General features: G+C 44.5%; 2 long non-coding RNA genes across 3 annotated transcripts; both read right to left on the minus strand.

The window, feature by feature from the left end:
* Window positions 1-3,748: 3,748 nt before the first annotated feature.
* On the minus strand, window positions 3,749-23,211 carry LOC124972781 (uncharacterized). 2 transcript variants are annotated; one of them, XR_007106594.1, is made up of 4 exons: window positions 22,845-23,211; window positions 4,987-5,422; window positions 4,731-4,831; window positions 3,749-4,280 (listed from the first exon to the last, which is right to left on the minus strand). It is a non-coding gene; the product is annotated as an uncharacterized LOC124972781 (long non-coding RNA). The 2 variants fall into 2 exon arrangements; XR_007106591.1 differs by having other exon boundaries at window positions 4,731-5,422.
* On the minus strand, window positions 13,538-14,891 carry LOC124972937 (uncharacterized). The gene is made up of 2 exons (XR_007106603.1): window positions 14,825-14,891; window positions 13,538-13,755 (listed from the first exon to the last, which is right to left on the minus strand). It is a non-coding gene; the product is annotated as an uncharacterized LOC124972937 (long non-coding RNA).
* Window positions 23,212-24,681: the final 1,470 nt, after the last annotated feature.

The raw sequence follows: 24,681 nt of genomic DNA on the forward strand, positions 1-24,681 counted from the left end.
ACCACTTAGTCTCATCACAAAACTGGGAATGCGACTAGAGGACAATGTCCCTTTTAGATAGAGACACTGAGATTCTGAGCGGGGAGGAGAGTCACCCAAGCCTGCGGAGCCAGAGATGGGTTTTTTTTTGTTTTTGTTTTTTTGTTTGTTTGTTTGTTTGTTTGTTTTGGTACTGGGGATTGAACCCAGGGGCACTTAACCACTGAGGCGCACCCCCAGTCCTTTCTATATTTTATTTAGAGACAGGGTCTCGCTAAGTTGCTTAGGGCCTTGCTAAATTGCTGAAGCTGGCTCTGAACTTGTGATCCTCCTGTCTCAGCCTCCCAAGCAGCTGGGATTACAGGTGTGCACCACCGCACCTGGCTGGAGTGGGTTCGTGGGTGTACCTGGATGTGGAACTTCACAAAAGGTCATGAGTAGACCTGATGTGTGTTGTCCCAAACCAGGACCCTTTGGAGAGTGAGAGGCACTGCAAATAATGAAACGCCAACTGGAAGCCAGGGCTGCCTCGCACATACCTAGGCACGTGGCTGCTGTACTCATGGGGCAGAAGCAGAGGGACCAGGTGCCCTGCACACCTCCCTCCCACCTGCTCCAGTGGGGAGCACCCTGCTGAGGCTCGGAGGCAGACATCTCTTGCTATTGGCAGGAGACACACATCCTCATTTCTTTCTGAAAGTCAGCGACTTTTCAGTTCTGAGAGAAGCAGTTCCAAAGACAAACGGCGCTCTCACGGGCAGCCAGTTCTCTCCTGTTCTGTGCTGTTGTGTTGGACCAGTCTGGACCCGTGCGCTGGGGCCGTGCTTGAAGATGCAGCCCAGGACATAGGAAGGGGAGCTGAAGTGGCTGCTGCAGGACAGTGAGGGGCTGTCAAGACAGAGAACAACTGTGCAGCTGGGCCCCGCAGCTGGGCAGCAAGCGGATTGGGTGTAACCCTCAGTGGCCGAGGGCCTCTGCTGGGAAAGGCCAGGAGGCTTGCTGGAGTGGGGAACAGATAGCCCCCACCTGGCCAGTCGTCACTTCTTTCCTGGTCGCTGTTGCTATCTGTGGTGACCACAGTATCTGTCGTGGCGAGAACTCGCCTCTGGATATAATTTCTGATGCAGAAGCATAGATGATGATTAGTAATTGTATTTTGAAGACCAGCACTTTTCCTTTGCAGAATGCTTTGTAATTTTTAAAGTTTTTACTACTGTTTTTAATACGTGTGAAGTGCTTAAAGCAGCTACCTGACTTGCATTGAAATTGCTAGCAACTGTTTTCTGTTGTTATTGTTGTTATTTCACTTGATTCTCACAAACGCCCTATAAAATAAGTTGATAAGACAGAGGGGAGAAGGACTCACGGACTGACTGAGTTCATTTCCCACCCTTGCTCAGCCGGCCTTGTTCAGTGGATTATACTGCAGAATTCTAGGCGTCCTGGTGAGGACAACAGCTCCAGGCCTACCATCCCAGAATTTCAGCACTGGTCTATATCATGAGGCCACTGACACTCTGGGAACTCAGATTCCTGGAACTCTGAAGCAAGTTTGCCTCCCCGCAAAGCTTATCAGTGTCATGAGGCTGCCTTGTGACTGGGCAATTGCCTGTGTAGTGTGTCATGCCCCCCTGGGCTGGTTCTCCATGACCAGTACGGCACAGCAACATCCATCACGGGCACCCACGCTCTACGGCTGTGTTGCCAAGGTATCGAGGAACCCAAAGGCATCAGTCAAAACACATTTTTGATGCATTTCCAAAACATGCTCATAAATCAGTGGAGTAGAAAAGAATTGTCCTCTTTCTCATCTGGGGCCTTGCTGATTAGTGTCTAGCACTGACAGTGAAGAAGTGAGACCCACACAAGAGCAACTTGAAGCTGTTTCTGGGGTACATGCTGACAATTCGCCAAACTTACATCCTTAGAGTAAAAGAAGACTAAGAGAGAAAGATCGCTGGGGGCTCGCCCATGAAGAAAGGTCAGACCCCACTAGGGATAATCCAACACTGGGGGTCCAAGGGGAGAGCTCTTGGAGAAATCAGAGTGGTGGTTGCTTGTGTTTGCTTCTGTGGTACCAAAAGGCTGGCGACATCTTGCTGTGGTCATTTCTGGAAAGGCCCAGACGCTGGGTCCAGAGGTTGACCTTTGTTGGTGTTAAAGGTGCATTAAAAATTCTCAATGAGTGTCATCAGGGAACTGCTGTACACGAGTGGTAATCTTGACACCCCTGTGTAGTGAGCCAGGGCCTCTTTGTGGAGCCCTAGAAATCAAGAGACAAAGCAAAGTCAGAGCAAAGGGCGTTGAGACCACCAGAGAGCATTGCTGGCATCCTTGGGGTGAGGCTGTTTCCAAGTCTGATTATTTAAAAGGCACGTTTTAAAATTGCACTGTCTTTACTGCTAAAAAAATCAGAAAATCCAATAAAAATTATTCCCTTAATTCCTTCAGTTATCAGAGTATTATTTCCTTATTGTTTCCTCCTATTTTTACTCATTTACGTATAAGCTTATAGGACAGAACGTGGTGCTAGGGCTCCTACCCAGGACCTCACACTTGCTGGGAAGTTTTCTACTACTGAGCGACACCCCAGCCAGCATACAAGTTTCTAATATAGTTATAGTCAAACAGTACATGGAATATTGTGTTATACCGGTAGTTGTAACCAAAGGTGGAATTTCCCCCAGGGACATTTGAAATGTGTAGAGATATTGATAATTGTAACTAGGTAGATGGGAAAGGAGGTGGCACATGATATGGCTTCTAATAGTGACCAAGGAGACTGCTCAACATCCTGCAAAGCACAGGACAGCTTCCTGCAAGAAAGAATTATTCAGTCCAAAATGTCACTAGTGCTAAAATTGAGAAACCCTGTGTTATACTTTTTCCAACAAATTTTTGCTTCATATAGAGTATTTGATATTATTCCATTGTCTTTGAATCAATTTAATCCATGTGTTCGGTAGTTATACATTATGGGTACTGAACAAAACATGTCTTAGGTTGTTTTCTGTTGCTGTAATAGAATACCTGAGACTGGGGAATTTATGTAGAAAGAAGGTTTATTTAATTAGCTGTTCTGGATGCAGGGAAGTTCAAGATTGAATGGCCACATCTGGGGAGAGTCTCATGCTATGTTACAACATGTTAGATGGCATCACGTGTTGGGAGTGTGTGGGAGAATGTGAGCAGGGACATGAAGAAAAAAAAGAGAGGGCAAGGGGGCAGATGCTCTCTCACAACAGCTCTTATGAGAACTCATCTGTTCCTGAGAGAATTAATCCAGCCTCATTAGGGAGATGTTAATCTCTATAGGTCTCACTTCCCCAAAACTGCACTGGCAACCAAATTTCATCATGAGTTTTGGTGGGGACAGACCACATTCAAACCAGAGAAATGAGTGTAAAATATTCCTCTGAATTATTGTGAAATAACTTCCACAGCTATCCCTCTATTGTTGGGCATTAAAGTTAAGATATTTCACTACTGAATATAGCACTGCAATGAATATTATGCAAATTTTTAAATTTAAATCTTTGTATTTTAATTAATCCCCAATTGTGACATTATGCATTCACTGCAGAAAGAGAGATTGGAATTGTTCTGTGATTGATATTTTATATTTTAGTTTCCTGAGAGTGGTGACTTGCCTTATTTAATGTTTTCATCCTTAAAATATCAACAGTGTTTTCAATACACAATGACTCTATAAACACTCATTTAGTATATTTTTTATCATACTAAGGAAGTAGTCATCAAGCTCTTGTTTACTAAGAATTTTTTTTTAAATTGGGTGGTTATATATTTTTTCATTGATCAGTGAAATGATTTATCAATATTAACCAATTTCCTAATTTTACACTATCCTCATATTCTTGAAATCAATCCTACTTTGTTATGAGCGTTATTCTTTTTATGTATTGACTGAGCTGAGCCCTTGGTATTGCATCAAATTTTAATCATAAGAAAATTTGGTTTATAATTTTATTTTTTTGTGCCCTCTTTGCCAAGGCGTGTGCAAGAGGAGAGGGACGGTGGCAAAATGTCCGCACAGCCAGCACGGGGGAGTCACAGAGGAAGCAGAGGAGATAGTCCTGTGTTGTGCTGACCCACATAGGTCTGTCGGGCTGCCTCTTTCCTGGAGTCGCTCTGATCAGTGGGGTCACCTGTATCTCCCATGAAGTCTCAGCCTCCCTGAATTGTTCTCCACCAAAACCTCCAACTTTTTTGAGAGTGTCCTTGGCTTGAACTTTCCCACATGCAGTGTTTCCGTCAGCTTTGGGTTGCTGTAATCAAAAGACCTGACAAGAACAACGGAGAGGAGCAAAAGTTTATTTTGTCTCCAAGTTCCAGAGGCTCAGTCCATGGGCGGCAGACTCTGCAGCTCTGGGCTGAGGTGAGGCAGAACAGCAAGGTGGAAAGGTGTGGCTGAGGAAGGCAGATAAGGACATGGTGGCCAAGGAGCAGAGAGCGCCACTCACCAGGGATGAGGTAAGAACCTCAAAGGCACACCCACAGTGACCTACTTCCTCCAGCCACCCCTTACCTGCCTACAGTGACCACCCAGTCAATCCACATGGGTGGATTAATCCACTGATTAGGGCATGCCTCTCATAATCCGATCATCTCACCTCTGAACGTTTTCGCATTGTCTCACGTGTGAGCTCTTGGGGATGCCTCATATCTAAACCAGAACACTTGATTTCAGACAGTTCCTTAGGGGACAGCTTCAGGGCTCTTTGACTGCTTACCTCCCACTCCAGAACAAGCTCTGAGTAGTGGCTCCAGAGCTGGAGGTGACGTGATCCTCCTGCTTCAGAAGCCGGTGCTGGGTGGGAGGTGCCGGCGGCCTCTGTCCTGGGAGAGAACCTCTGCTCTAGGAACGCGCCAGGGTGATGGCAATCGTGACCCCAGTATTCTCAGCAGGTTGCCCCTGAGGCACAGCCTCTGTCTACCAGGAGGTGCTAGGTGGGAGCAGGGAGCCCCAAACCTCTCAGCTACACTCACCTACAAATAGGCCTCTGCAACAGGAAGCTGGGAGGGATTAAAAATGCCCACCCAGAGAAGACACTGAGCTCCACGGAGAGCATCCTCGAGGTCCTACCGACTCCTTCTCCACAGGTTCTCCTTCTGAGCCTCCATCCCAACCTGACCCCCGCCTGCACCAGAGCCACGACAACCAGCTCCTACCGTTGTTCTGATGAAACGTCACCAAGAGTTCATTTCCTTAAAAAAATCTCAGCAGGCCTCCTCCAGGAGGTGGGTCTTCATTTGTCACTCTTTCGCCTGGTTTATCGTCGCTCTGTTGTTAGGCACCCGGGCTCCTGTGTCCCTGGGCCTGGATGGTGCAGTCATGGCTGAGCACCTGTGCGTCAGGCCCACACCTCAGCTCACTCCGTGCAGCATCAGGCACCTTCCTCGTTGTACAGAGGACACTTGGAAGCTAAGAAAAGCCAAGCAGAGCAGCGCTTTACAGTGAGGAAGTGGTAAAGGTGTGTGAGACACGAGAACAAAAGGTCTCTGACCTTCAGCCTGGCGTCTAACTGGGGTAAGACCAACTCGAGTGAGGCGGTGAGCACAGGATGCAGGACACTGTGCGAAACCGCGTTGTTTTCCTACCTTTATGATGGCTTGTTTCCTCCCTTTCCAAATCATAACCGCATCCAGAGCAAAGATGGCTTTTTCCACTAATGGTACCTTTCAGAACACTTGGCACTTTGCTGGGCATAAGATGCGCTCTGGGTCCCTTGGTGCTAAGGGAAGCGAACGTAGGGACAGAACACGTAGGAATACACAGGGGAGAAAGTTGGGATTTCACTAAATGCCAGCAAGAAAGAGAATATGAGACTCAGAAGGGAGGTGATTTACTCAAGGTCACACAGCTCATTTAGAGATGGACTAGGCAAAAATGGGCTCCCAGGGTCCCTGCCCAGGGCACCTCCCCAGTGCCCGCTGCCTGCGTAGGTCAGTACAGTGAGCCATGATTCTCTAACTCAGGAACTAAAAGGCCCCCTGTCCCCACCCCAACACATACCGCTTTTCTTATAACTGATTCCAGAGACTTAGCTCAGGAGCCATTTCCTGGAAGTCTGATCAGAACCATCCAGTCTGATGGAGATGCCCTCTCCTCTATCCCGTGGCCCTTTGGGTATTCCTCTACCACAGCGCCCTGGCAGGGACCACCCTCACTGGCTTGGGTGCCTGTCTTCCTATTAGATTGGAGACTCCGAAGCTAAGAACCATGGCTCCTTTGGTGAAACCATTGCCTATCACGTGGCCTCCTAATCAACGCTCAGTGAATGAATGGCTACAGAGCAGCTCACTCGGCTGTATGATGTGAAGGTCAAGGTCAACAACAGATTCTTGGCGCAGGAGGCAAACTGGCAGAAGATGAAGATGGACGCAGGGACCAGGCAGGACCAGGTGAAACAACACAGTCTCTTCCTTGGCTGCACCCCGATTTGAGGATCACCTGGTGCGCTGTTTGCATGTGGGGCGACAACGGTGAACACCATAGACACTGTCTCTGCCCTCACGTGGACCCCACAGTCCGGCAGGGGAGGGAGACAACAAACATGTGACTAAGCAGGAGAGTTTCTGATGGGAGAGGGAGAGTGGGAATAGGGTAGAGAAGGCAGGAGTGAGTGGCTCCTTTGGAAAGTCGATCAAGAAAGGCCTTTGAGGAGGCGACGTTTCAGCTCATCACCCAAATGAGAAGGAACCGGCCTTGCAAATGGGGACCTTCCAGGAGAAAGGACTGGCCACTGCAAAACTCCTGAGCTTGGCCAAAGGTACAGGAGGCCTCAACCAGGTTGGAACCCTCGAATTGGGGCTGGAGAAGAGCGGAGGCCACGTCACGAAGGGCCTGAGGTCAGGGAAGGAGCGGAGATGTCCCTCTTAGCCCCCTGGGAAGTCACAAGAAGGTTTGGGGCAGGGGACAATGCATTCTGATTTGTGTGTTGGTGGGAGTCAGAGTGCATGGTGAGCGAGTCCCATCTTCGGAGCCGAGTCCTAATACCCAGGGGGGCTTCCTGTCAACTTTAGGAGGGAGTCAAGGGCTGAAGACAGGGGGCTCTGTCTGTAAGAAATTGAAAGTCTTTTTAACTTCCCTGGTTGCTGTTTGTGTAACCCTATGATCTATAAAATCCTCATGATTCACCAATTCGTCTTTGGAGAATGGGGCAATAGGGCGGAGCTAAAGGTAAGACACCCCGAGGTGCAGAGTAGGAGGGGGCAGCTGGCCAAGAAGCAGAGCGCCAGCCAGGTCCCAGGCCTGCAGGAAAAGGAAAAAAAAAAAAAAAAAAAAATGGAAGAAAACAAGAGAAGCAGCAGGTTTGGACTTGAGAAGCAGAAAGACAGGAAGAGGGAGCTTTTGTATCTAATTATGCCATTTAGTCATGCAGGCAGCCCCTTATCACACGGCCCTTTGCAGCCTGGCTCTGTCAACAGTGTCTAATTACGTTGCCTAATTACTACCTCTACATCACTTACCAACATTTAACTCACTCCTTCCTTGATTCGGCAGCAGGACCTGCCACGGACAGCAGATCTTACTGGCAATAGGGAACCAACGTGGGGTACTTAAGATGCCATGATGAAAAGCAGAGTTGAGAAAGATTTTATCCTAATAGGTGGTAGAAATTTCTGGACACAGAGGGACCAGCTGGGAAGCAATTGGTACAGTAGTCCCAGGTCTCTCCTACCCATGATTTAGGACACTCCTTGTAAAAAGTAAACCGACCTGAATGCGAGCAAAGGGCAGGTCTGAGACTCCTCTCTTAATTTTTCCAGACTGAAAATATCGCTTTGCAAATTTAAAGGGCTATTTTTTTTCATGTCCAGGTTCATGAATGCAGTGCTCAGCATGAGATAGTTACTCGGTGAAGGTTACGAAGTAATTCTTCAGGAAAGAAATAGGCCACACGGCTAACTGGGTGAGCAGAAGTAGGTCATGGCATGAGCACAAGGCTGCTGGCCAGAGCTCCGGAGCCAGAAGGCAGCCATCTGCTAGGACAGTGCCTGTCCCCACCACACAGGTTCATTCCACTCCACACCATGAGCCTGCATGGGACAAGAGTGCTGAACTCAGCCAGTGCTTATCATCTCCCTGGGAAAGTAACGTCTTCCTGTTACTTGTCCACCTTCAAAGCAGGAATTCCATTCCGTGTTCTAATCATGGCTTACCAGCTCTGTGACATTTAGTAAATCCATTTTCTCTTAAATCCCAGTTTCCTCGTCTGTGAAGCAGGAGATGATATTGAGAGTTCAGCTAGAGAGCTGTGCACCTACGTACTTCATCCATTTCTCTCCATGTAGCATGGTGATGACATCATGTGACACAGCTTTGCCACTTTGCAAGCACCAGCCACTTGGGCAAGCTCTGCAACACCTATGTGCCTCAGTTTCCTCATCATCCAGGTGGGAATGATAGCACTAGAACCTATCTGCCAGGGTTGATAGGAGGAGTGGAGGGGCCAACGCCTGGGATTGCCGAGATGAGGACCCGGCTGATGTCAGGTCTTCTTCTGTCCTCAGACGGCTGGACACGCTCACATGCATGTCGGGACCTCCCGACGTTTCTAAGGACGAGATCATTTGACAACGTTCGGGTAGAAACAAGTCACACAGTTCCCTTTGTTAGACTTGCCCTTTGGGTTTATGTTTGTTTCCCCAGAAAAAACAATTCATGAATTAAAATTTCCAATGAAGTCACTGGAAAGTTAAGTCGAATGAGCTTTATAAGAACAGGCTTGTACGAGGCCACCTGCCGTAACTTTTGTGATCTCTCATGCTTTTGTCCCCTGCCGCCACCTGCTCCAGTCTGTTGCAGAGTCTAGGGGGAGGATAAGGCTGACAGCCCCTAACCCACTGCTGCCAGAGAATACCCATGGAGCATGGCACCTGCGGGAGGGAGTCAGGACGGAGGCGGAAATGGGCTCGGTCGGGCCTGTGAGGGAACTTGGAGCTTCCTCAGCTTCCTCGCAGGTTGGAAATCGAGTGGAACCACCCCAGGAAAGCAGCAGTCTGGGGATCCTAATGGGGATGTTAGGCTGTGGTGTCGGGCCATGGAGAGCACCCCAGAATGGCCTTGCTTGCCTGTGTCATTTTGTATCTGTTCTTAAAGGGAAGGCAGTGGCTGAGCCCAGAGGTTCTCACTGTGATGCAGAGGAGAAAAAGGGTTTGGAAGTTGGTCATTTGGGGCCGGGAGGAAGAAGATAGGAGGAATGGCAGCTTCTACTTCGCCTGGGAGGAGCAGGTAGAGATGCTTGGGTTGTGGTCCAGGGGCTGCTGCCAGGGTGAAACTTCCCGATGACTCTGGGGGACGTTGGTGATAGACAGGTGATACGTCAGGTTTTCCCATGGCAGATGCTGGAGATGTGCCCAAGTCCATTGTCAGAGCTGGAAGAGGTTCTCACAAGTTCTCCCAAACTGCATATGCTGGCTCCTGGGCTGGGATCCAGCAGTTTCCAGAACTGAGGGTCACCACAAGCAAACTGCTCTGCTGAAAGGCTGGAAGTGAGCTAGGACCTAAGAAGGGGAGAAGGAAGGGGTTCCACAAACAGATCTTTGAACTAACTTGTACCCACTTGTTCTCATGGGATATGAAGACCTCATATCAGCTGAACCTGGGATAATTCTGAGGGCTTATTTTAGCTTGAGCTCCTCCTGGCATCAGTGCCAGGTGGGGAGTATAGTCGACATTTGGTCAAAGTTTTTCTGATCTTGACGACTGTGCTATTGTGCTAGCATGGAACCGTGCAGAAGAAAGCAGGATGTGGCAGAACAAAGAAACTACACAAAAATCTTCTTGGTGACTTCTTGAACCAATAACTATTGCCCAAACATGCCTTTCTCCTGCCCACAGGGGCATAGTGGGTGGAAGGGTCAGATATATTTAAGGGACCCAGGACAGGGCAGATGGCTATTGTGTCAATTTCTTACTGGGTTTTACTGATGACTCAGCATAAGTTGCTGACCCATGGAGACACAAATAGCATGAGCCAGAGATGATGTCTTAGCGAGTGCAAATTTGGTCGGTAGGAGATGGACTATTAGGAGGCGAGGTCATCGGCCATGTCTCACACTGCCATTTGGAGAACTGTGGAATTGAAATCAGAGCAGAGTGTCATGGTTCCATCTGGAGGCATCTGTGTTCCATTGTGAACTTGTAGTATCAACCGAAGGTCCTACTGGTCATCCGCCCCTCTTTCCATCCAGTCATCAAGGATTCATTTGGTATCTATTGTATGTCAGACCTTCTGCTAGGTTCTGGGATTGAAAGTTCCAGACGAGTACCTGTTCCCAAGGAGCTTAGTGTCCTGCGGAGCTGACAAATATTTCAAATATAATGGCATGAGTGCTGGACAGTCAGCTGCCGTAACAATGAACCTCCAAATGTCTGAGGCTCTCAACACCAGAAGTTTATTTCTCCCACCCACTGCTTGATCTTTACAGGATGGCTGCTGCTCTGCGCCACTTCCCTGCCCTCAGGGGACACGCCAAGGCAAGCAGACTCTATCTGGAATGAACTACTCTCGTGAGCGAGCGAAAAGAGAGAGTGGGAATAAATGCCAGCTCTTCTTCGCTTCTGCTGATTGCCTGTCACTTCTGCTCTCATTTCATTGGCCAAAGCGAATCACATGATCAGGCATGACATCAGCTTGGCAGCCATGGGCAGTTAACAGTTAACAGTTGGCAGTTAACAGTTGGGAGGAGAATATCCCTTCTATCATTGACAGAGGACGAGGTTCAGGCAGCATGCAGAAAGGCACTGACATGTTGGAGCGTCTTTTAATTCAGTTTATTGGTACATGTGAAGTGAACCCACAGGTTTTGTTTCATTTTTCCTGTCTAACCCTTAGACACAAGCTCTGCCCAAGCTAATATGGTAGAGAGAAGGTATTAGGATTGGTGTCATAATTAGAGTTTCTAATTCTGGACACCTGCATAAAAGTTGTGACTAACTGGGAAGCAGCTTCTGTGACAACCCATGAGATACACAGATGTTGCGATGACCTGGGGTCCTTTTTATGGAAAAACCCCCAGGCTTAAAGTCAGGGACTCCTGGGTTTGAGTCCTTCCTGGCCATTTAATAGGTGTGTGATTTATTTATTTTATTTTATATATTTTTAGTTGTAGACAGACACAATACCTTTATTTTATTTCTTTATTTTTATGTGGTGCTGAGGATCAAACCCAGTGCCTCACAGGTGCTGGGTAAGTGCTCTACCACTGAACCACAACCCAGCCATAGCTATGTGATTCTGAGGAGTCAATTTGACCTCTCTGAATTTTAGTTGCTTTATCTGTAAAATGAGGGTGGTTATGAGAAAGGGAAATTGCTCTGTGAACAGAAAGGAGCTCTTCAAGTAGTCAGCCTTTGTGAAAATTGGACGGAAAACGTTATACAATGTGGGCAGTTCTGTTTTTTCCTTCCCTTGCTATGGGGAGCTGGGGAACAACACAATCAGAAAGTTCATTGGCAGCAGCTGAGATGTGCTGAAGCTGGTAATTATCTGCAAGACAGCCTGAGCTTTGATTGTATGTAAGTGTGTCTGGCATACCCATCATTAAGACATGTGCCTTGATGGAAGGCTGACAGTCTATTTACAGAGGCAACTGTGATACTGTAAAAGAAAGAAAAACAAGCTGGAGGTCTAAGTGGTTCTGGAGGATATGACTTCTACATTGATCTATGTGACTGGCTGTTCTAGGATGGTATAAACCTGAGCAAAAGATTTCCAGAATTGTCATGCTAATCCAGGATCTTAGAGATGGATGAAATCTTAGCAACAACCCCTTCTCTTTATGGATAAGCAAACTGAGACCATAGAAGCTAATAAACTGGCTTTAACATCACTTACTCTTTACTGCTAAGCATGACATTAATATCAAGTGGCTATTCAGACACAGAGAAAAACTATTACCTATCTTTTATTTGATGAACCCATGATCACTAATCTCTTAAAAATTAAATTTTAATATTTAGCATTAAACATGCCTAAATATTTATTCACTATTTACACATAATCAACCAAAGCACAAAAACTTCACACTAAATTTTCCCAGACATTTAAACATTCATTACAAATTTGTAATCAAGATCTTAGATAAACAAATAATTAAAACTACACAGCTAATAAAGCAGAGTCTTCTGCATGCTCTGAACACCTTAAGGAGTAAGTGCAAAGAACGTCACTTTGATTAGAGAATTATTGCATTATGGGTAAGTGGCTTTGGAGACTCTGGAAAGCCAGAGGGAAGATACTTCTTTGTGGATGCCAGGGTACCCTTGCTTCTCCTCCTCACGTACAGGTGACATGCTGAAGCTCTAGGACTCAAAGACTAGGAGGTGGTCTAGGAGTACATTTTCAATTATGTGCACGGACTGTTGGCATAAATTTCTCCTAAAATGATGATACAAAAGCAGGCAAAAGCAGGCTGTGACACAGTTCAGATGAGCTCTATATTTATTAGACCCCTATCCAGAAGACAGTATTTCCAGGGGACACGCGCATTTGGGGATTCGAAGACCAAGGATGGCTCTGTGACTGTAGTTAGCTATTCCAGCTCCTTATGGCCCTAGACTTCTGATAGGACATTCTGCATCACTGATTAATTCTATCAGGAGCTTTATAGAGAGAGGGAGAGGGGAAAGAATCTGATCTTTATGTAGCGCACCCCAAAAGCTGTATATATTTGCACTACCAAAGCCATTTTAGTAATAAAAGTATAATAGCATGAATTTAAAATTATTCATTTTAATTTCATTTTGTAGCTTCCCAAAGTTGCTATTTTTATACCTTTCCAGAATTACAATATTTTTATAGGATTTTTGATCTATAGCTTCCCAGAGAGAGTTTTACTGAATTCATACAAGTCCCAAAGGAAAAGAAGATATGATTTCTGGACAGCTGAGTTTATAGGTTCAGTTGGGATACACAGTTGGCCATTCGTAGGATCACCCTTGACTGCGTGGTCCAAGATGGCATGCAAGCACGTCCGAATCACAGCACCGGATGGGGAAGAGGGAAGCGGAAGGGAGAGGCTCTTTCCTCTTCCAAGAGCGACGCTGAAGTTGCTCGTACAGCTTCTGCTCTATTTGGAACTTGGTCATACTCAGCAGCAAGGGAGGCTGGAGATCCTCTTCCAGTGCCCAGACAAAAACCCAAGTGTCTTTACTAATCTGAAACAGAACTAGCATGCGGGGGTGAGGGGGGCCCAACAGTGTCTGCCACTGTTCACACTTAGGGCCACCAAATATTTGTGGGCTCTCCTCACACACAGATACACCTCCCCACTCCCCAAGGGAGGCAAGTCCTGGGATTCAGTGTGGCGTCTTTGCCAGGAGCACCTGAGCGGAAGCAGTCAGGGCCAACTGTAGCTCCTGGTGGTGTGAAAGGCAAGCAGAGACCTCCCTCGCCACCCCGAGCTCTTGCACACCTACCCCTGAGGCTGGTACAGGAACCGGGAAGACTGTAATAAAAACCCCATTCAGACATGAGCTCAAAAGAAAGCACACATACACTACTGGTCCATGGCCATGGTCAAGTCTTGCTGGGCAGGAACTAAAAATCTTTTTTTTTTTTTTTGTCTGTCAGCAAGTGAGTCACTTTGTCAACCCATCTGGGGACCTTGGCTCTGCCCAAGGCAGCCTCCCATGGCTGGCAAGCTCTGTGGCTCTTTAGCCTTTCCCTCTGGGAAGTCCTCCCTTGTCCTTGGCTTGATCGTGCTGCTATCTACTCTCTGACAGAGAGCTCTGGATGTGAGCAGCACCTAGAAAAGAAGTGGGAACGAAGTCTGAGTTTTTGCTAAAACTGCCTATTTGGAGCCTGGTCAGGAGACTCAGGTGATGTAATCAGTTCATGTTTTCTCTCTCTCTCTCTCTCTCTCTCTCTCTCTCTCTCTATCTCTATCTCTTGGCTATGCTGCCCACTGTCCTTTGGATTTATTCTCAGGCAAGTCTTTGGGCAGCTTGATGGTCCATTTCACACCACACCCCCACTCCAGTAAGTCTTTCTGCCCAGGTGTGGTGGCCTTGGCTAGCCTGGGACTCCTGTTTACCATGCTGCGCAGCACCACAGCGTGAGCCAAAAGGATAGAAAGATGATGCTCTTTTTCTTCCCCCCCAAAATCAAGGGATGTGCTCTCAGGCAAAAGGGAAAGCAAAATGAAAGACACCCAGGACATGTGGCCACCAGCAGGTGCAAGAGTTCTTGATAAGAATGGGTGGAAATACCAAGGAAGTTTTGGCCTCACGTGATAGGATATGTTAGGCCCCAAGGCACATCTTCCTGGGCACCCTTAGCAAGAGCTTGCTGTTACTTGATACATGGAGCAGGCCAGGAACCTGGTGACAAAGAAGCATCTCCATCCCAGAGGTGATGCTGGTCCTGAATGGTCCTGTCCCCTCTCACTCGCTATTGACCACAAAGCTCAGAATGAAATGTCTCTCCCCATCCCTCCTTTTTCCACTTCTCTAAAAGTCTCCCTCCTACTGGTATCCTTCCCCAACTTTAGCTCATGGGGAGCCCCCAAGGGTGGAGACTCAGGAAATAGAGGCCCTGGGCTTGGGGAAGAATGAGCTGGGTTGAAGTGAACTCCTTGGTCCCTGGGGGTGGGTGGAGAGGGCTGAGGCCTGCTGCCTTTATTGGGGCCCAGCTGCCGCATCAGTAAGCAGGGAGGGAGCGTCAGGTGGACCTGCAAGGGGAGAGCTGCCAGGGACATCTAGCTAAGGAAGACTCTTCCACCCAGGAAAATGTGCTGGCCTGCATACGGCTCCATCCTATCCAGTCCTCCCGCTGTCCCCCACCATCCCACCTTCAAGAACCCAATCTCCCCTCACCTGGCCCTCAGAAGTTTCCAAGCACGGGTGCTGCGCTGCACAGCTGCTGGTCTCCCGGGCTCAGGAAGCTGCCCTGTGATAAAGCACTCAGGAAATGTGTTCCTTTAAAAGTGTGTCCCTCCTCCCTGCATCCTGTGCCCCCACCTTCCCCAAACCCCTCCGGGACTCATCTTGCTCCAGCTTCCAGGGTTTTGCCTTGGGGTCCTATTCCTGCAGGATGACAGGGAGCAGGCTGCTTCTCAGAGATGGCCCTGAGGCTCAGTCCTCCACAGCCTGCAGGCAGCATTCTCCCGGGACCCAGACTTGCAAACTGGGTCTCCTCCGGGGCAGAGGCTGGCTGGGATTTCCTCTTTCGTCTCCTCAGCAGGGCCCACTCAACTACACCATCATGGGGAAATGGACATAAGCCCTAACTCAGGGAGATCTGGAAGACTAGATGGATCCAAAAGGGTGGTAAGCTCATGTCAGGCCAGTGTAGGGACTTTTCCATGTCTTAGTACTCCTGGAGTCAGAAGCTGGGCCAGAAGCCACCGGTGAGGAGCTGGGCCTGGGGCATCATCCAGCACCTCACTGTGGCTGACTGAAGTTAGCCAGGACATTATCTCCCAAGAGGTGGAGTCTGTTTCACCACCCTGTGCAGAGCGGCCCTGGGACCACTCTGACCAAGAGCGGAAGTGAAGCAACGCCACTTCAGGCGTAATTCTGCAGGGCCTGGAGGCCTTGCTTGCTGCCTCTGCCAAGTCAGCCACCATGAAGGAAGTTCATGTGTGCCTGAGACGACCACTATGCTGTGAGCTGCCCAAGAAGCCCCCCTGGCGAGGTGCTGGAGGGCCATGGCCTGTGTGTATGTGTGTGGGGGGAGTGGGGGGCGCAATCAGGCTGAGGAGCATGAGGCACCAGATATAGGAACCTTCCAGATTACAGAATTTTAACAATACCTCTGATTTTGTACTTGACTTTCTCTTCTGCTCAAAATCTCAAATCCCAATGACATTCATTAATATAATCTTATTTCTTTATCATACAGTATAGCTGTAAATGTATCAAATAACAATACAATGCCAGTATTGTTAGTAATATTGACATTGTGAACTTGAAAAAAGATAACACTGAGCTTTTATTGTCTTTATAATAAATTCCTTTAGAGCGCAATTTCTTAGACTCAACTCTAAATCTGGGGCTGGATAATTCTTTATTGGGACAGTTCTGTGCAAGGTAGACAGTACATCTACCCACTTGGATGCCAGTATAGACCCTCCAGTGGTGATAATGGAAAATGTCCCCAAGCACTGTGAAATGTCCACCCCAGATTAAAGACAGACACTGCTTTACGAATACAGTCAACACATTGAGTCTTAACATGTTTTGAACTTCTCTCTGAATTTTGGCAGCAACTGGCTGTGTAGGTAGCTTCATTTTTCAAGTTTTAGTGGATGCTTTTTACTTTTCTAAAAATGTAAAACATTTGCTTTGTTCCAGAGTAATATAATATGTCACCAGGAAGTTTTTTTTTAAAAAGCTTGCTTTTCAGTTATCTAAAAGAAAATATTGAGTAGCTGATACTGTCAAAGAAGTTTCCATTTCATCTCTCTCCCCTGTTCCTCTGTTATTTTCTGATGATCTCTTTTCATTCGTTTGGAAATTTATCCATCCCCTCTTTTTGGAAATGTAAGCCAATACGTGTTTTATGTGTTTGTATGTATATTGACTTATTTCCCCCTTTCTTACGCAAGTTTGCATATTCTATAAACACTGGTGTGTATGTAAGAGTGTACACCTATCCATGCTGATTGAAGTCCAAGAGGCTGCCATATGCAATATGAACTCTGCAGTGAGTCCACCTTCAATGGAGAAGAAAGATGGGGCCTGGGCCAGGAGATGAAAGCCAAGGTCTCAGGACCTTAAATCCTATAGCATACTTTTCCCACATAATCAGGGGCCACCCTGAATCTGCCCTTGATAAAACTCTAACCTCTGGGGATGGATAAATATGCCAAGAAGCCTTTCATGTAACTGAGTGGGACGATCTTCTTTAATAGCAGGGTGAGGCAGTTTGCTTGGAACCAAAGCAAGTTCCTTTGGAAAACGTCCCTTGACTGGAATGTGTTTAAAAGCTGTCTCGGCTGAGGCTAAATGTAGGAAATACCCTCCACTTGTCTCAGCCACTGGATTCCATTAAATGAGTTGTCAAGAAATCTCAGAGTCAATTTTAGCCATGTATTGTCGAAATATCTATAGGTAAAGTTTGAGCATTAGTTTGTTACTTTCATTACCAAAAATTCCAAACATTGCCAAGCACAGTGGCGCACATGCCTGTAATCCCACCAGCTCTAGAAGCTGAGGCAGGAGGATCACAAGTTCAAAGCCAGTTTTAGCAACTTAGCCTGGCCCTAAGCAACTTGCCTAAGCAGGGCAAGACCCTGTCTCTAAATAAAGTATTTTAAAAAGGGCTAGGGATGTGAATCAGTGGTTAAGCACCCCTGGGTTCAATCCCCAGTACAAAAAAAAAAAAAATTCTAGACATAAGCAAAAGCAGAGAATGAAATGACTGAGTATAGTCATCATGCAATTTCAACAACCATTAACATTTGGCCACACTTGGTTCATCTATCCCAACTTTTCTCCTGAAGTATTTTGAAACAAATTCTACACAATCAGTCATTTCACTCTTAAATGCATCTTTTAAAAAAAAAAAAAAAGTAGGTGGTGAGGGGTGGGAAGGAGCATTTTCTTGCATACTATCAATGTTAGTATCATCCTTCTAAAAGTAACTTTGATTTTTTCCCCTCATGCAATATCCAGTCCAAATATAGATTTCTCTGATTGTCTAAAAATGAACAAGCAAAGAAACAAAAGCCTGAATTTTCCATTAGTTTAAATCAGGGTCTAAACAAAGTCCTTGCATACGGGGCCCCTACTGTGGGACTGGAGCCTATGAAAAAACAAAGCCACAGCACTCCAGCTAGCTGAGAACGGGCTGACAAGGACAGGAGCATCAGGTGATACTAACCCCTGGGTGGTTCTGTTATGGCAAGATTGCAATAAACCATTCAGTTGATCTTAAAGCAAGAGACAGAACCATCTTTTTTCACCAGCTGGTGGTCCGGATTCACCAGCTGGGGGGATGGAGGGGCAGGCTGCAAGTCTACCCCCTCAGATCCCCTCCAGGGGTTAGAGTCCACCCTTTATACCATAGGTGTGTATACCATATACTTTTATACCATAAGTAAAGTTTGTCAGTACATTAATCATAAGTGGCTGTTGCTATGATTCAAAACTACAAACAAACATCATGAGATCTAAAATCATAAGCAGAAGGGGAAGTGGGTCAAAATGACCCTAGTTGAGTGCAAGTTAAAGAATGGTTACTAACATCCAGACAATCATTCTCTGACAGGGTACACTGTCCAAGAAAAATGGGAACCAAAAAGAGAACAATTTTACATTGTATAAGAACTGCCATTTTATAGATAGAGGGGAAGGGTGGGAGGGGAGGGGGGGAAGGGAAAAAATGGCGAAATGAATCAAACAACATTGCCCTATGTAAATTTATGATTACACAAATGGTATGCCTTTACGCCATGTACAGACAGAGAAACAACATGTAGCCCATTTGTTTACAATAAAAAAAAAAAAAAAAAAAAAAAAAAGAACTGCCATTTTGCGTTGCCAAACATGCTGTGCTAAGCAACTGTTGATGGGGTGTTCCAATGGGAGAAGCATTTCCTACATCACATGGAGTCTCAGGGTAAAATGGAGTCTGTTTGGTCATTGCCCATGTAGCCTGGCCCATAACATTTCCCCCTTTTTCTAGAAACAATCAAATCCTTGATTTATCTTTTAAATTAGGTAAGGGGTTGTAATGGCCATATATGTACATTAATTTGACTCACAAAATATGTTTTAGCAGCTTGAGCCTTATAATACAAAATGTTGTAGCATCTGGAACATGTTAATGAATATCATGAAGATGATAGAAATCAATAGTGTCTTACCAGGAGGTGGAAGAGCTGAGATCTTGTCCCCATAACAAGGCCTAACAAAGCCTAACAAGGCTGGAGAAGATAAGGCCTTTATTTGTAAACCTTTAAATGTAAACACAACATTTAGTTAAGTTACCTATTGTCATTTGGTTTTTGTAAAATATCTTTTTATTGGCATGTCCTCTGTGCTTAGTAGAGATCCTTTTATCTTTGTTATTTAGGGCTAGAGAATCATACTAGCAAACATTGATTAAGCCTACCTGTGTAGGAGGTTAGGAAGATCTGTAGGCCTTAAACTAACTTAAGACTCTGGCAGTTTCTCTTGATAGTTATCAAGGATTTTTGCCTAAGAATCTTTTCTTTGTTACCTCCAGTCTTATTTTTGGGGGGCTAACACCAGTGTACATCATAAGTTATATTAAAATAACTATTGTTTTGTTTCTAAAATGTCTAGGAATGACCGTTTTTTAGTTTTAACTATTTTTGTTAGGTGTTTAAGATCAAACTGGTCAAATTGACCTCGTTCCTATCTGTTGTTAAGAGTCAGCTGAGTTCCCTTGGGGGTCACTCTTAGGGAACTTGTGAGCAGCCTCTTAGCTTGCTAGTGCCACCTGTGCTAGGATGGGTCAAGGTCTCGCTGACCATGTGGCTTCCCTTGGAAATATCAGGGATGTCTCCCCTTTCCAGTGACCCTCCTCTTTTGCAGGATGAGCACTGATCGGCTTTTTCTATAGTCCCAGTAATCTCCTTGATTGGGAGGTCATGTGACCCAGTAGTGCAAAGCTCTTCCCCTGTTCCCTGGGTTCAGGCTAACTCAGAGGGCAAGAGCCAAATATTGGTTTTTCTCAGCTCTTTTATCTTAATTTAAATCTTAAAGTCTTGTTCTTAAACATCCATCAAGCCAGTCTTATCAGTCTTAAAGTAAGAGATTGGGCTTTAACTTTAATGTTTAGAACTTTACAGTTATTTTTTACCTCTTTTATTTACTATCTATCTAGAGATGATGGCCTAATATGCTTTTATAAGGCGTTAATAGTAGTTTACAAGGAAAACTCAAAATGAGATTACTAAGAGTAAAGACATATTTAGTTTGTACATAATTTTGAAACTTGGCTGAGTATATCCCCTGTTTGAGATCACAGTGATTTTTATAATAAAAACCAATCTTTTAAATAGTAAGGTGGGTCACTTTACCTTTATCTCAGGTAACGTGGGGCTCTTTACAAATCTTAGGTAAATCATTTTAGTTTTGAAGCTGATCTTTGTCCCTTTTTAAATATCATTTTTATAAAGTTTACAGACATAGTTTCTGGAGTCTACATTAATGTTAACTAACACAATATGACATTACTTCTAAAACATGAATCAAAGAAAGACCGAGAGTTTTTAACTTTTGTGTGGAAAAAAGGTGGCAAAATGTTTTTTTACGTTTTACATTATTAACCTTTAAATAGATCAGACTCTTATTATCTTTTTAAAAATACCTTTAAATTTTTATATCCCAGTGTTAAAGATACTGTTACTGAAAACTTTACTTTGGAAAATGCCAGCTTGATAAAATGCTCTTTTAAACTTGTATACCTGGAAGATATGAATACATTTAATATACAAAGGACAATAATAATATCTTAATTACATTGATGTTTTTATATTAATCAAGTTTAGCTTTTAAAGAAAAATTTAGACTCTTTAATATAGTATAATTCTCTAAAATAACAGTTGTTGTTTAACCAGAGTTGTACAAACCCTAATTTTTTAAGACTAGTTACGCTAGAGAGTAAACTTAACAGACACAATGTTAACAGTAAATTAATGTGTGTGGGTTTTTTGTGTTTTTTTTTTTTTTTTTTTTTGGTTTAAAAAAAATTTTTTTTAGACAGACACAATACATTTATTTTATTTATTTATTCTTATGTGGTGCTGAGGTTCAAACTCAGTGTCTCACACATGCTAGGCAAGTGCTCCACCAGCTTGTAAATTAATGTTTTAAGAAGTACTTGTCATTTTAACATATAGACTAAACCTTGGTTGATATCAGCACATTCATGTTTGACCTAAGGGAAAAAACTTGAGTAGTTTTAATGGTTGTGTTACTTGTATATACACACAAACCTTTTAAAATTTATCCTAATTTATACTTTTCCTTTATCACTTAATTAGACCCTCTTGTTATTTGCTTAAATGTATTACAACTTTATTTTATCACGTAAAGACTTTTTTCCTTTTACTAAATATATTTTTATACCTAGAATTTTAGATTTTCTTTCTAATCTGTTAACCCCCTTTTTCAAAAATTTATACTCTGAAACAGCCCTTGTAAATTTCTGAATTTAGATAAATTACTCCATTTTAATAAGATGAAATACTTTGTTATTTTAGTACTCTATTTGAAATGCAGTTGAAACTTTTGGAAACTTTATATTGAATTACACCTGTTGAGACTTTTAGTAATGTTGTTTTCAGTGATGACACAAAGTAATTTTAAATACTTTTTTATTTACTGATTTAAGAAAACACCAATAATGATTTAGGTATGTAATCCTATGGAATTTAAGGAGTTAAGAGTACTTGATGTTATATTTAACAGTTAGCATTTTAACTCTGGAAAACAATCAGGGGTCTAACAAACATATCCATGATCAATCCCATACTGTCAAATCTAATTTACTTATTTTTAAAAACCCAAATATCAGACAAGTGTATTGGACAGCATTAGCCATTTCTTTCCTGTTGAAGAAAAATCTAGAAACCATGGATATTAGACATTTTATAGAAATTAACATTGCATCAGTTGTGTGACCACCTAGAGAAACTTGTGAGTTAATAACCTTTAAAGACATCTTTACTTTTATTTGTTTACCCACGTTAAATCATGTGAATTCAAGGCATTTGGAACCATTTTTTAAAATTTTAGTTTATGAGCTCATATGCCAATTTTGGTGCCAAACTTATATAGACATGACAATACGCCAGTGTACAGACACATAAAACAGACAGACAATGGCCTTGTAGCTTATTTTTCAAAACCCAATAAATTGAGAACTTACAGTGTAAATTGGCCTCTGAATGAAACAGATAGTTTAAAAAAACTTTATAGTTGGATAAAATAGGTCTGATCAAAAAAATTAACCTGGGTGCACCAGATGGAAATCTTGAACTCAAAAAAATAGAATTTTAAGTCTTTCTGGCCTCTATCCTGATGTGGCCCCACTCATCAGAGATGAAGCGTTAAGAGAATATAGACAAAGGGTGTGCCCCATATCCCTCCCTGAAGGTGTTTCCGGAAGAGACAGCAAGGGACCAGCTTCCATTGGTCTCCTTGGGAGAGTCCCCTCAGGTTGGGGTCTTGTTCTAAACCAGTTTTTCTGGTCCCTTGAAGAGCAGCCATCAAAACTTGAACCTGGCATTTTGGTGAACCAACTCCAATAGTTGGAAGTTCTTCATGCCTGCAAATCTTTTAAGTTTTTTGGGATTTTCTGCTAATATCTGGGGCTGACTGAGAGACAGAAGCCAAATCTTCCCAGACAAAATGATATGGCCATTAATTTGTCCTGTTGGCAGCAGTTTACATTTCATTGCAAGCTGTAGTGAACATGGTTAAAAACCTTTTTAACCATTTTTCCCGGGTTGGTAAACAGGCCAGGTTTGGATTAGGTTTCCCAAGACAAGGCTAACAATTAAAACAAAAGGCAGAAATAAAAAGAAGGAGAGAGACAAGAGCTCTGGCGAGTCTCACTAGGGCAGATATTAATATAAACAAACAATAAACAGGACAAGGCAGAGACACAGACCGACGTTCTCTCCTCCACTGGATCCCAGCCTCCAGATTGTTATCACAGTCCATTTACTGGCGCGCTGGGGTCTTGACTGAGGCCTCGTCAGACTCACGGTCACTTGATACCCCTTTGGGCATTACAGCCAAGCTCTTGCTACACCCCAGAGGAGAGCCCCTGGTACCCTTCATAAGATTTCAAATCAGGCCCTTGGAACAGCTAAGGAATTACAATCAGGTCAAAGGGAGAGAACAGATGAGGTACCTCCAGACACGTGCAGTTCCGTCCTCCTCCAGAGCCTCTGGAATTACAGGTGTGAGCTGCACCCGGTGCTCTGTCATGGGCAGGCTCCAATCGGTCATCCCAGCAGGTCCAGACCCTGGCAAAGCAGAGAACTCCCACAACTAGAGAGGGAAGACGCCTCTCTCCCCTTCAGAGGATCCAGGACTCCCATGCACCCGAGAGCCACAGCCTTGACTCTGGTGATCATCTCACTGGGGCCTCCAAAATGTTATGGTGGGATTGCAATAAACCATCGAGTCGATCTTAAAGCACAAGACGGAACCACCTTTATTCACCAGCTGGCGGTTCAGATTCACCAGCGGGTGGGGTGGAGGGGCAGGCTGCAAGTCTATATACCCTTCGACCCCTCCAGGGGTTAGAGTACACCCTTTATACCATAAGTAAAGTATGTCAGTACATTAATCATAAGTGGCTGTTGCTATGATTCAAAACTACAAACAAACATCATGAGATCTAAAATCATAAGCAGAAGGGGAAGTGGGTCAAAGTGACCCTAGTTGAGAGCAAGTTAAAGAATGGTTACTAATATCCAGACAATCATTCTCTGACAGGGTACACTGTCCAAGAAAAATGGGAACCAAAAAGAGAACAATTTTACTTTATATAAGAACTGCCATTTTGCGTTGCCAAACATGCTATGCTAAGCAACTGTTGATGGGTACAGAGGAGGGGTGTTCCCATGGGAGAAGCATTTCCTACATGACATGGAATTTGGTCATTGCCCATGTAGCCTGGCGCATAACAGTTTGACCGCCAGATCCACAGGGCTGTGCAAGACACCTGTGATCAGATATTTCCAAGTTGAATGCTGTTCATTCATTCTATTGTTTCTCTTAGGACATGATTTTTTTCTTCCTTCCCATTCTCCTTTTAGCATGCTCCAGTGGGTGAATGTCGATAGCAGACGTGTTACAAAGAATTGCTATCCTCAGTTATCGATCCTTGGATCAACACAGATGTTTTTATTTAGAGATAAAGAGCACTAATAACTTGACAGATGGGCAAGTTGGGCCTGAGTTCGGTGTTGGGGACACAAAGCAGAGCTCACAGCTTTCCCTGATTCTTCCTTTCCAGATACCAGCAAGCCATATTGGTCCTGACCACCCCTCCATTCCTACCAAAATCTGTTTTACCACTTAATCATTTGCAAATATCCAGTTGACATCCATCAGAGCGCAGTTAGGAGCTTGGGCCCTGGAGTCTCATAAGCATGGTTTGGTGGTTAGATTACACAGACTTCTCAGGCAAGCTTTCCAAGTTCAAATTCCAGGACTGCCAACTATGAGCTGGGAGACTGGACTAATTACCTCATCTCTTTTGCTCCATTTGCTTATAAAGTGACAGTGGTGATAGTATCTACCTTATTGGGTTGTTGTGAGTATTAAATACATTAATGCGTTGAAGTCCACGAAGTAGATCTTGACACTGAATCTAAGTGCTTTATGTGTTTGCTGTTCTTATTATTCTGCATCCACCACTGAGATGCTATGAGACCTGAGTAAGCCATCCAGTTAGATGAGATCTCTTAACACCTTCTCATTAATTTGGGAATTATAACGGGACCCACCAAAAGTAATCTTGTCAGGATAAAAAGGTAATTAACCCAAAGCTGGAAAAACAGCACCTGGGACATAATAAGCACTCAATAAATATTAGCTATTATTTTGGCACTTTGTACTTGCCACCGGTACGTATCCCAAGCCAGAAGTCAAGTATGCCAGGAATCTATAAATCAGCTTGATTTCAACTCCAAGACTTCACATGGCCTCAGTCATTCTTGGAGTTTCTCTTCCCGGAG

The sequence above is a fragment of the Sciurus carolinensis genome, chromosome 1, assembly GCF_902686445.1.
Source record: "Sciurus carolinensis chromosome 1, mSciCar1.2, whole genome shotgun sequence".
Classification (NCBI taxonomy): Eukaryota; Metazoa; Chordata; class Mammalia; order Rodentia; family Sciuridae; genus Sciurus; species Sciurus carolinensis.